This window comes from Nerophis ophidion, linkage group LG24 (genome assembly GCF_033978795.1).
Source record: "Nerophis ophidion isolate RoL-2023_Sa linkage group LG24, RoL_Noph_v1.0, whole genome shotgun sequence".
NCBI classification, from domain to species: Eukaryota; Metazoa; Chordata; class Actinopteri; order Syngnathiformes; family Syngnathidae; genus Nerophis; species Nerophis ophidion.
Window position 1 is genome coordinate 12,440,873 of NC_084634.1, and position 12,036 is coordinate 12,452,908.

The window sequence follows — 12,036 nt, forward strand, 5'->3', positions numbered from 1 at the left end:
AACAACCATGGAATCAGATCGAATCATTCGGTGCCCAAAGAATGAAACCCCCTGTCAATTAAGCAACCACGGAATCAGATTGAATCGTTAAGTGCCCAAATATTGACACCCCTAGTCGTTCAAACAACCATGGAATCAGATCGAAGCATTCGGTGCCCAAAGATTGAAACCCCCTGTCAAGTAAGCAACCACGGAATCAGATCGAATCATTAAGTGCCCAAAATATTGACTTCCCTAGTCGTTTAAGCAACCATGGAATCAGATCGAATCGTTAGGTGCCCAAATAATGACACCCCTAGTCGTTTAAGCAACCAAGGAATCCGATCAAATCGTTAAGTGCCCAAATACTGACACCCCTAGTTGTTCAAACAACCATAGAATCAGATCGAATCATTCGGTACCCAAAGATTGAAACCCCCTGTCAATTAAGCAACCACGGAATCAGATCGAATCATTAGGTGCCCAAATATTGACATCCCTAGTCGTTTAAGCAACCATGGAATCAGATCGAAACGTTAGGTGCCCAAATAATGACACCCCTAGTCGTTTAAGCAACCAAGGAATCCGATCAAATCGTTAAGTGCCCAAATATTGACACCCCTAGTCGTTCAAACAACCATGGAATCAGATCGAATCATTCGGTGCCCAAAGATTGAATCCCCCTGTCAATTAAGCAACCAAGAAATCAGATTGAATCGTTAGGTGCACAAAATATTGACATCCCTAGTCGTTTAAGCAACCATGGAATCGGATCGAATCATTCGGTACCCAAAGATTGAAACCCCCTGTCAATTAAGCAACCACGGAATCAGATCGAATCGTTAGGTGCCCAAAATATTGAAATCCCTAGTCGTTCAAGCAACCATGAAAACAGATCGAATCATTCGGTGCCCAAAGATTGAAACCCCTAGTCTATTAAGCAACCACGGAATCAGATCGAATCGTTAGGTGCCCAAATATTGACACCCCTAGTCGTTTAAGCAACCATGGAATCAGATCGAATCATTCGGTACCCAATGATTGAAACCCCTAGTCTATTTAGCAACCACTGAATCAAATCAAATCGTTAGGTGCCCAAATATTGACACCCCTAATCTTTTAAGCAACCATGGAAATAAATCAAATTGTTAGGTGTCCAAAGATTGACATCCCTACTCTAATAAGCAACCATGGAATCAGATCAAATCGTTAGGTGCCCAAAGATTGACACCCCTGGTCTAATAAACAACCGCTGAATCAGATCGAATCATTGAGTGCCCAAAGATTGACACCCCTCGGGTATTAGGCAACAATGAAATCGGAATCAAATCGAAAGGTGCCCGAAGATTGACACCCGAGTGTGTTAAGCAACCGCTGAATTGCTATTCGCTCAAATCGTTAGATGCCCAAAGATTGAAAACCCCTGTTGTGTACACTCGGGTGTCAATCTTCAGGCACCTTTTGATTCGAGTCCGATTTCGTGGTTGCTTAATACCCGGGGTTATTAAGCAACCACATAATCGGATCGGATCATTAGGTGCACAAACATCAACACCCCTAGATTATTAAGCAACCATAGGCTCCAGCACCCTCTCGCACCCCAAAAAGGGACAAGCGGTTGAAAATGGACGGATGGAATCAGACTCTAATCAAAAGGTGCCCAAAGATTGACACACCTAGAGTAACAAGCAACGACAGAATTGGAATCGGATCGAAATGTGACCAAAAATTTACACACCTAGAGTAATGAGCAACCACAGAATTGGAATCGGATCGAAAGGTGCCCAAAGATTAACACACCTAGCGTATTAAGCAACCACAAAATCTGAATTGAGACGAATCATTAGGTGCCGAAAGATTTTGACAGCCTAAGTGTATTAACCACACATTCTGAATCGGATCGAAAAGGGCCCAAACATTGAAACCCCTAGTCTATTAAGCAACCAAGGAATCAGATCAAATCGTTGAGTGCCCAAAGATTGACGCCCATCGGGTATTAAGCAACCGAGAAATCCGAATCGAATCAAAAGGTGCCCGAAGATTGACATCCCTAATTTATTTAGCAACCATAGGCTCCAGCACCCTCCTGCGCCCCAGAAAGGGACAAGCGGTTGAAGATGGATGGATGGAATCAGAATCTAATCAAAAGGTGGCCAAATATTAACACACCTATAGCAATAAGCAACCGCAGAATCTGAAATGGATTGAAAGGTGCCCTATAGTAATAAGCAACCAGCACAGAATCGGAAACGGATCGAAAGGTGCCCAAAGATTGACACCCCTAGTCAATTAAGCAACCATGGAATCAGATCGAATTGTTGCGTGCCCAAAAATTGACACCCCTGGGGTATAAGGCAACCATGAAATGGGAATCAAATCGAAAGGTTTCCCAACGATGGACACCTCTAGTCTGTTAAGCAACCATGGAATTAGATCGAATCGTTGCGTGCCCAAAAATTGACACCCCTAGGGTATTAGGCAACCATGAAATGGGAATCTAATCAAAAGGTGCCCGAAGATTGACACTCAAGTGTGTTAAGCAACCGCTGAATCTGAATTGAATCGAATCATTAGGTGCCCAAAGATGTTGACAGCCCAAGTGTATTAACCACAGATTCTGAATCGGATCGAAAAGTGCCCAAACATTGAAACCCCTAGTCTATTAAGCAACCATGGAATCAGATCAAATCGTTGAGTGCCCAAAGATTGAAGCCCCTCGGGTATTAAGCAACCACGAAATCGGAATCGAATCAAAAGGTACCCGAAAATTGACATCCCTAGTTTATCAAGCAACCATAGGCTCCAGCACCCTCCCGCGCCCCAGAAAGGGACAAGCGGTTGAAGATGGATGGATGGAATCAGAATCTAATCAAAAGGTGGCCAAATATTAACACACCTATAGCAATAAGCAACCACAGAATCCGAAATGGATTGAAAGGTGCCCCAAAGATTGACACACCTATAGTAATAAGCAACCAGCACAGAATCGGAAGCGGATCGAAAGGTGCCCAAAGATTGACACCCCTAGTCAATTAAGCAACCATGGGAATCAGATCGAATAGTTGCGTGCCCAAAAATTGACACCCCTGGGGTATAAGGCAACCATGAAATGGGAATCAAATCGAAAAGTGCCCAAAGATGGACACCCCTAGTCAATTAAGCAACCATGGAATTAGATCAAATCGTTGCGTGCCCAAAAATTGACACCTCTGGGGTGTTAGGCAACCATGAAATGGGAATCGAATCAAAAGGTGCCCGAAGATTGACACTCAAGTGTGTTAAGCAACCGCTGAATCTGAATTGAATCGAATCATTAGGTGCCCAAAGATTTTGACAGCCCAAGTGTATTAACCACAGATTCTGAATCGGATCAAAAAGTGCCCAAACATTGAAACCCCTAGTTTATTAAGCAACCATGGAATCAGATCAAATCGTTGAGTGCCCAAAGATTGAAGCCCCTCGGGTATTAAGCAACCACGAAATCGGAATAGAATCAAAAGGTGCCCGAAAATTGACATCCCTAGTTTATCAAGCAACCATAGGCTCCAGCACCCTCCCGCGCCCCAGAAAGGGACAAGCGGTTGAAGATGGATGGATGGAATCAGAATCTAATCAAAAGGTGGCCAAATATTAACACACCTATAGCAATAAGCAACCACAGAATCCGAAATGGATTGAAAGGTGCCCCAAAGATTGACACACCTATAGTAATAAGCAACCAGCACAGAATCGGAAACGGATCGAAAGGTGCCCAAATATTGACACACCTAGTCAATTAAGCAACCATGGAATCAGATCGAATCGTTGCGTGCCCAAAAATTGACACCCCTGGGGTATAAGGCAACCATGAAATGGGAATCAAATCGAAAAGTGCCCAAAGATGGACACCCCTAGTCAATTAAGCAACCATGGAATTAGATAGAATCGTTGCGTGCCCAAAAATTGACACCCCTGGGGTATTAGGCAACCATGAAATGGGAATCGAATCAAAAGGTGCCCGAAGATTGAGACTCGAATGTGTTAAGCAACCGCTGAATTGCTATTTGCTCAAATCATTAGATGCTCAAATATTGACAACCCCTGTTGTGTATTAAGCAACCAAGGAATCGTATCGAATCCTTAGGTGCTCAAATATCAAAACCCCTAGATTATTAAGCAACCATACGCTCCAGCAACCCCCTCTCCCCACAAAGGGACAAGAGGTAGAAGATGGATGGATGGAATCAGATTCTAGTCATAAGGTGCCCACATACTTGCCAACCCTCCCGGATTTTCCGGGAGACTCCCGAAATTCAGCGCCTCTCCCGAAAACCTCTCGGGACAAATTTTCTCCCGAAAATCTCCCGAAATTCAGACGGAGCTGCAGGCCACGCCCACTCCAGCTCCATGAGAACCTGACTCAATGTTGTGACCCTCTTAAATAAGGACAATACTGCCATCTACTATACATGGAATATAATTTCTGTTCTGAAGCCCACAGTAAAGAGACGTAACTTCATCACGTCGCCTGGTTATTGACTCCAACCCAATATATTACACCGTCGACAAGCAAAATGAAGAAATACGCTTGCAAGTTCCAGAACGATTGGAAACAAGAATTTCAGTTTGTCCAGGAGAGTTTGAAGGGGAAGGGGTATGATGCCTGTAAATTTTGTAGAACAGACTTCTCCATTGAACAAGGTGAACGGATATACTCAGCCATGAACGGTCAGTCAGCAATGCACAAAGCGTCCGCAGCGCAGCATCGTTCACAACCCAGTATTATGGCCCACCTTGCAAAATGGAGACCCGATGGTGTATCTTATGCTGAGACAAAGATGGCTATGCTGATAGCTGGAAGCAACATCCTGTTCTCATTTGTGGATGTCTACAACAAATCCGTGAAGGATGTTACCGGATTCGGAGATCGCTCGCCAATACGCAAATGGCAGAACAAAGGTTACTCAAATAGTGAAAGGTAAGTGTTGTTGTTTTTTAGTAACCAGCAAGCACAGTACAGTTAGTAGAACAACTGTTTTTATTACTGTGTATTTGATAGGTGTTTTATTTATACATATATAAATGTTTTATTTATATATAATAAAGTAAATATATATAGCTAGAATTCACTTAATGTCAAGTATTTCAAACATATATATATATATATATATATATATATATATATATATACACGTATATATATAGATATATATATATATATATATATATATATATATATATATATATATATATATATATATATAGATATATATATATATATATATATATATATATATGTATATATATATATATATATATATGTATGAAATACTCAAGTTGGTGAATTATACGGCAACCCTCTTAACCACGCCCCTGACCCAACCACTCCCCCAACCACGCCTCCGCCCCACCCCTGACCACGCCCCACACCCCCCACCTCCCGAAATCGGAGGTTTAAAGGTTGGCAATTATGGGTGCCCAAAGATTGACACACCTATAGTAATAAGCAACGACAGCATCGGAATCGGATCGAAAAGTGCCCAAAAATTGACACACCTTGTGTATTAAAAAACCACGGAATCTGAATCGAATCGAATCATTAGGAGCCCGAAGATTTTGACAGCCCTAGAGTGTTAACCACAGATTCTGAATCGGATCGAAAAGTGCCCAAACTTTGAAACCTCTAGTTTATTAAGCAACCATGGAATCGTAATTGAATCAAATTGAAATTAAAAGACCTTGTGTGTTTAGCAACCATTGGGTACATAACGATTCGATCGTTGTGTACCCAAAGATCGACACCCTTGCTGCATTAAGCAACCACATAATCCGAGTCGGATGGGAAGGAGCACTAAGATTTACACCCCTGGTGTATTAAGCAACCACGTAATTGGAAATAGATCAAATTGTTGGGTCCCCTGAGATCGACACCCCTAGTGTATTAAGCAACCACGGAATGGGAATCGAATAAAATCGATAGGTGCCCAAAGATTAACACCCCTAGTTTGTTAAGCAACCATGAAAAGGGAATCGGATCAAATCACAAGATGCCCCAAAATTGATATCCCTAGTGTATTCAGAATCAGAACCGAATCCTTAGGTCCCCAAAGATTGACACCCCTCGGGTATTAAGCAAAGGGAATCAGATCAAATTGCTCGGTGCCCAAAGATTGACATTCGCCAAGGGTAATAATCAATTACAGAATCAGATCGAATCATTAGGTGCCCAAAGATTGACATCCCTTGTTTGGTAGGTAACCACAGAATCTGAAACGGATCGAATTGTTAGGTCCACAAACATTCAAACCCCTAATGATCTTTCCTCATAAACATATAAGGAAGTAATTCATTTTCTACCGCTGGTCCCTTGTGGGGTTGCTGGGGGTGCTGGAGCCTATCTCAACTGTATTCGTGCGGAAGGCGGCGTACACCAGGGTCGCCAACTCATAACAGTAATGATGATCTTGAGCAAACATGGGCAGTTGGCAAGGGGCCCCGTGATATCCAAGGGCCCCTCCAAACGTCTCATAAAATACACAATAGACATTTTTTTCTGATTCCCCATTTTCTTTGGTCTTAATTTGTGCGCTTTTAAAATACATTAGAATGCTTTGTGAATCATGACAGTCAACACAATAGACTTATTCGATGCTACTGAGCACTTTTTGATTGATTGATTGAAACTTTTATTAGTGGATTGCACAGTACAGTATATATTCCGTACAATTGACCCAAATAAGTTTTTCAACTTGTTTAAGTCGGGGTCCACATGGTAGACTTGGTTCAGGAAACCAAACATCTGAGGACTTTTTTGACCAAAAGTTCAGAAACTTTAAGCTGCAACTTTGGATACAAAGTTTTAAAAACGCCCCCAACTGTGTTCAACCAATCCGCGGCCAACAGCACTGCCCGCCCCCGCTGAAGTTTCTGGAACTTTTCAAAAGTACCATTTCTACTCGGAACTAAAAATAGTTCCTGAAGTACTATGGGCTGGATTCTCACTGTTATGTTAGATCCATTATGGACTGGACTCTCACTATTATGTTAGATTCACTATGGACTGGACTTTCACAATATTATGCGGTCCTCTCCAAGGTTTTTCATCGTCCTCCCACTGGGTTGTGTTTTTCCTTGACCTGATGTGAGATCTGAATCGAGACTGTCCTTGTGGCTTGTGCAGTCCTTTGAGACACTTGTGATTTAGGGCTACATAAATAAACATTGATTGATTGATTGATTGATTGATTGATTGAACTAGGTGTGGGGGTAAACACGGGGGGAACTTTATTTAAATGGGGGAAAGTTCCTGTTGAAGTTCTTGCCTAGGGTCGTCAGTTTGATTAGTGTCGAAGTAAAAAGACATTGGAGACGAACACACCTGGGCAGTTGCAGGGGGCCCCGTGATATCCAAGGACCCCTCCAAACGTCTCATAAAACACACAATAGACATTTTTTTCTGATTCCCCATTTTCTTTGGTCTTAATTTGTGCGCTTTTAAAATACATTAGAATGCTTTGTGAATCATGACAGGCCACACAATAGACTTATTCGATGCTACTGAGCACTTTTTGATTGATTGATTGAAACTTTTATTAGTAGATTGCACAGTACAGTATATATTCCGTACAATTGACCACTAACTGGTAACACCCGAATACGTTTTTCAACTTGTTTAAGTCGGGGTCCACATGGCAGACTTGGTTCAAGAAACCAAACATCTCAGGACTTTTTTGACCGAAAGTTCAGGAACTTTAAGCTGCAACTTCGGATACAAAGGTTTAAGAACGCCCCCAACTGTGTTCAACCAATCCGCGGCCGACAGCACTGCCCGCCCCCGCTGAAGTTTCTGGAACTTTTCAAAAGTACCACCTCTACTCGGAACTAAGAATAGTTCCTGAAGAACTACGGATTGGACTCTCACTATTATGTTAGATCCATTATGGACTGGACTCTCACTATTATGTTAGATTCACTATGGACTGGACTTTCACAATATCATATGGTTCCCTCCAAGGTTTTTCATCGTCATCCCACTGGATTGTGTTTTTCCTTGCCCTGATGTGGGATCTAAATCGAGACTGTCGTTGTGGCTTGTACAGCCCTTTTAGACACTTGTGATTTAGGGCTATATAAATACACATTGATTGATTGATTGATTGATTGATTGAACTAGGTGTGGGGGTAAACACAGGGGGAACTTTATTTAAATGGGGGAAAGTTCCTGTAGAAGTTCTTGCCTAGGGTCGTCAGTTTGATTAGTGTCGACGTAAGAAGACACTGGAGACGAACACACCTGGGCAGTTGCAGGGGGCCCCGTGATATCCAAGGGCCCCTCCAAACGTCTCATAAAACACACAATAGACATTTTTTTCTGATTCCCCATTTTCTTTGGTCTTAATTTCTGCGCTTTTAAAATACATTAGAATGCTTTGTGAATCATGACAGGCCACACAATAGACTTATTCGATGCTACTGAGCACTTTTTGATTGATTGATTTAAACTTTTATTAGTAGATTGCACAGTACAGTATATATTCCGTACAATTGACCACTAACTGGTAACACCCGAATACGTTTTTCAACTTGTTTAAGTCGGGGTCCACATGGTAGACTTGGTTCACGAAACCAAACATCTCAGGACTTCGGATACAAAGGTTTAAGAACGCCCCCAACTGTGGTCAACCAATCCGCGGCCGACAGCACTGCCCGCCCCCGCTGAAGTTTCTGGAACTTTTCAAAAGTACCACCTCTACTCGGAACTAAGAATAGTTCCTGAAGAACTACGGATTGGACTCTCACTATTATGTTAGATCCATTATGGACTGGACTCTCACTATTATGTTAGATTCACTATGGACTGGACTTTCACAATATTATGCGGTCCTCTCCAAGGTTTTTCATCGTCCTCCCACTGGGTTGTGTTTTTCCTTGACCTGATGTGAGATCTGAATCGAGACTGTCGTTGTGGCTTGTGCAGTCCTTTGAGACACTTGTGATATAGGGCTATATAAATAAACATTGATTGATTGATTGATTGATTGATTGATTGATTGAACTAGGTGTGGGGGTAAACACGGGGGGAACTTTATTTAAATGGGGGAAGGTTCCTGTTGAAGTTCTTGCCTAGGGTCGTCAGTTTGATTAGTGTCGAAGTAAAAAGACATTGGAGACGAACACACCTGGGCAGTTGCAGGGGGCCCCGTGATATCCAAGGACCCCTCCAAACGTCTCATAAAACACACAATAGACATTTTTTTCTGATTCCCCATTTTCTTTGGTCTTAATTTGTGCGCTTTTAAAATACATTAGAATGCTTTGTGAATCATGACAGGCCACACAATAGACTTATTCGATGCTACTGAGCACTTTTTGATTGATTGATTGAAACTTTTATTAGTAGATTGCACAGTACAGTATATATTCCGTACAATTGACCACTAACTGGTAACACCCGAATACGTTTTTCAACTTGTTTAAGTCGGGGTCCACATGGCAGACTTGGTTCAAGAAACCAAACATCTGAGGACTTTTTTGACCGAAAATTCAGGAACTTTAAGCTGCAACTTCGGATACAAAGGTTTAAGAACGCCCCCAACTGTGGTCAACCAATCCGCGGCCGACAGCACTGCCCGCCCCCGCTGAAGTTTCTGGAACTTTTCAAAAATACCACCTCTACTCTGAACTAAGAATAGTTCCTCACTATTATGTTAGGTCCATTATGGACTGGACTCTTACTATTATGTTAGATTCACTATGGACTGGACTTTCACAAAATTATGCGGTCCTCTACAAAGTTTTTCATTGTCATCCCACTGGGTTGTGTTTTTCCTTGCCCTGATGTGGGATCTGAATCGAGACTGTCGTTGAGGCTTGTGCAGCCCTTTGAAACACTTGTGATTTAGGGTTATTTAGATAAACATAGATTGATTGATTGATTGATTGGGGGTAAACACAGGGGGAACTTTATTTAAATGGGGGAAAAGCTCCTGTAGAAGTTCTTGCCTAGGGTCGTCAGTTTGATTAGTGTCGAAGTAAGAAGACATTGGAGACGAACAAACCTATGCTCTTATTACGCCTCGACGTCCACAACCTTTGCCAGCCAAGAACCGATCCAGCAGATGCAGGCAGCCCCTCTGACACATAAACAATATTAACAAGTTCTCCTGGGGGCAGGGAAGAGTAGAAGTCAGGGTGGTGCTGTGCGTATTCCCTGATCGATGCCATACATAGTGCATGATTCCTGTATGTACTGTAGGGCGCAGTTCTGTATGGAAGAAGTTCAAACAGAACCAGATGAGAGAGACGGTGCAAAATTGTCGAAAGGTAGCATACGTGTTTAAAGGGGAACATTATCATCAGACCTATGTAAGTGTCAATATATACCTTGATGTTGCAGAAAAAAGACCATATATTTATTTCTAACCGATTTCCGAACTCTAAATGGGTGAATTTTGGCGAATTAAACGCCTTTCTATTTATCGCTCTCGGAGCGATGACGTCAGAACATGACGTCACCTAGGTAGTCAACGCCATTTTCTCCACCACATTACACACAGCAAGTCAAATCAGCTCTGTTATTTTCCGTTTTTTCGACTGTTCTCTGGTACCTTGGAGACATCATGCCTCGTCGGTGTGTTGTCGGAGGGTGTAACAACACGATCAGGGACGGATTCAAGTTGATTTACGTAAAATGTGCATCGATTAGCACGGCAATCTAATCGATGCTAACATGCTATTTAGGCTAGTTGTATGTAAATATTACATCGTTATGCCTCATTTGTAGCTATATTTGCATACAGCCTTTCCCTCCATCCACATTTAATGCCAAACAAACACTTACCAATCGACAGATTTAAGTTGCTCTAGTGTCAAGAGATGTGAAAGTCCCTCGTTTGTTTTTTCCCGGCGATGCTATGACAGAGATGGCAAGAATGTCTGGATATCCTGCGACACTCAAAGCAGATGCATTCCCAACGATAAAGTCAACAAAATCACAAAGGTGAGTTTTGTTGATGTTATTGACTTATGTGCTAATCAGACATATTTGGTCGCGGCATGACTGCCAGCTAATCGATGCTAACATGCTATTTAGGCTAGCTGTATGTACATTTGTAGTTGTATTTGCATCCAGCGTTTCCTTCCACCCACATTTAATGCCAAACAAACACTTACCAATCGACGGATTTAAGTTGATCCAGTGTCACAAGATGCGAAACCTCCGATCGTTGGTCTGCACATTTTACCGGCGATGCTGAGGCAAACATGGCCGAATAGCGTCAATAGCTATTCGCTCAATAGCTTCAGTTTCTTCTTCAATTTTGTTTGCGCTATCTGCCTCCATACTGCAACCATCCGTTTCAATACATGCGTAATCTGTTGAATCGCTTAAGCCGCTGAAATCAATTAATCATAAACTGATGGCATAGTGCTGTATTTTACTTTTTTATCTCTTTTTTTCAACCAAAAATGCTTTGCTCTGATTAGGGGGTACTTGACTCAAAAAAATGTTCACAGGGGGTACATCACTGAAAAAAGGTTGACAACCACTGTACTAGACTGTATTTATACTATTCACATGTGAATAATGCTGTATAATAGACTGTATTTATATTATTCACATGTGAATAATGCCTTATAATAGACTGTATTCATATCATTCACATGTAAACAATACCTAAGTGTTTATTGTTTATTGTGAGCGAACTGTGGTGCTGAATTTCCCTCCATCTTTTTGTCATCGAGTTTTTTGATGAACTTTTTAACAGTGTGCTGTCCAGTTTGTTTCGCTGTGCAGCAAAAATGGACCCCAGAAGCAGAGAGGCAGCGTGTGCTTTTTTCCAAAAAATAGTCTTTAAAACACAAAACAACGGCTCGAAAAAAGCCCAAAGAATAAAAATGAATAAACGTTAACCATATGAAGGATAAAGACACAGAGCATGGGGGGGCTAAAATACAAAGAGGACTAGGTAAGGAGAGCCGGTGTGCACGGAAGGACAAGGGGGAAATAACCAGCGACGGCAAGTGAGTGCGATGAGACTAAGTAGCTGGCAATGATTGCAAACAGGTGTGCTCTGCATC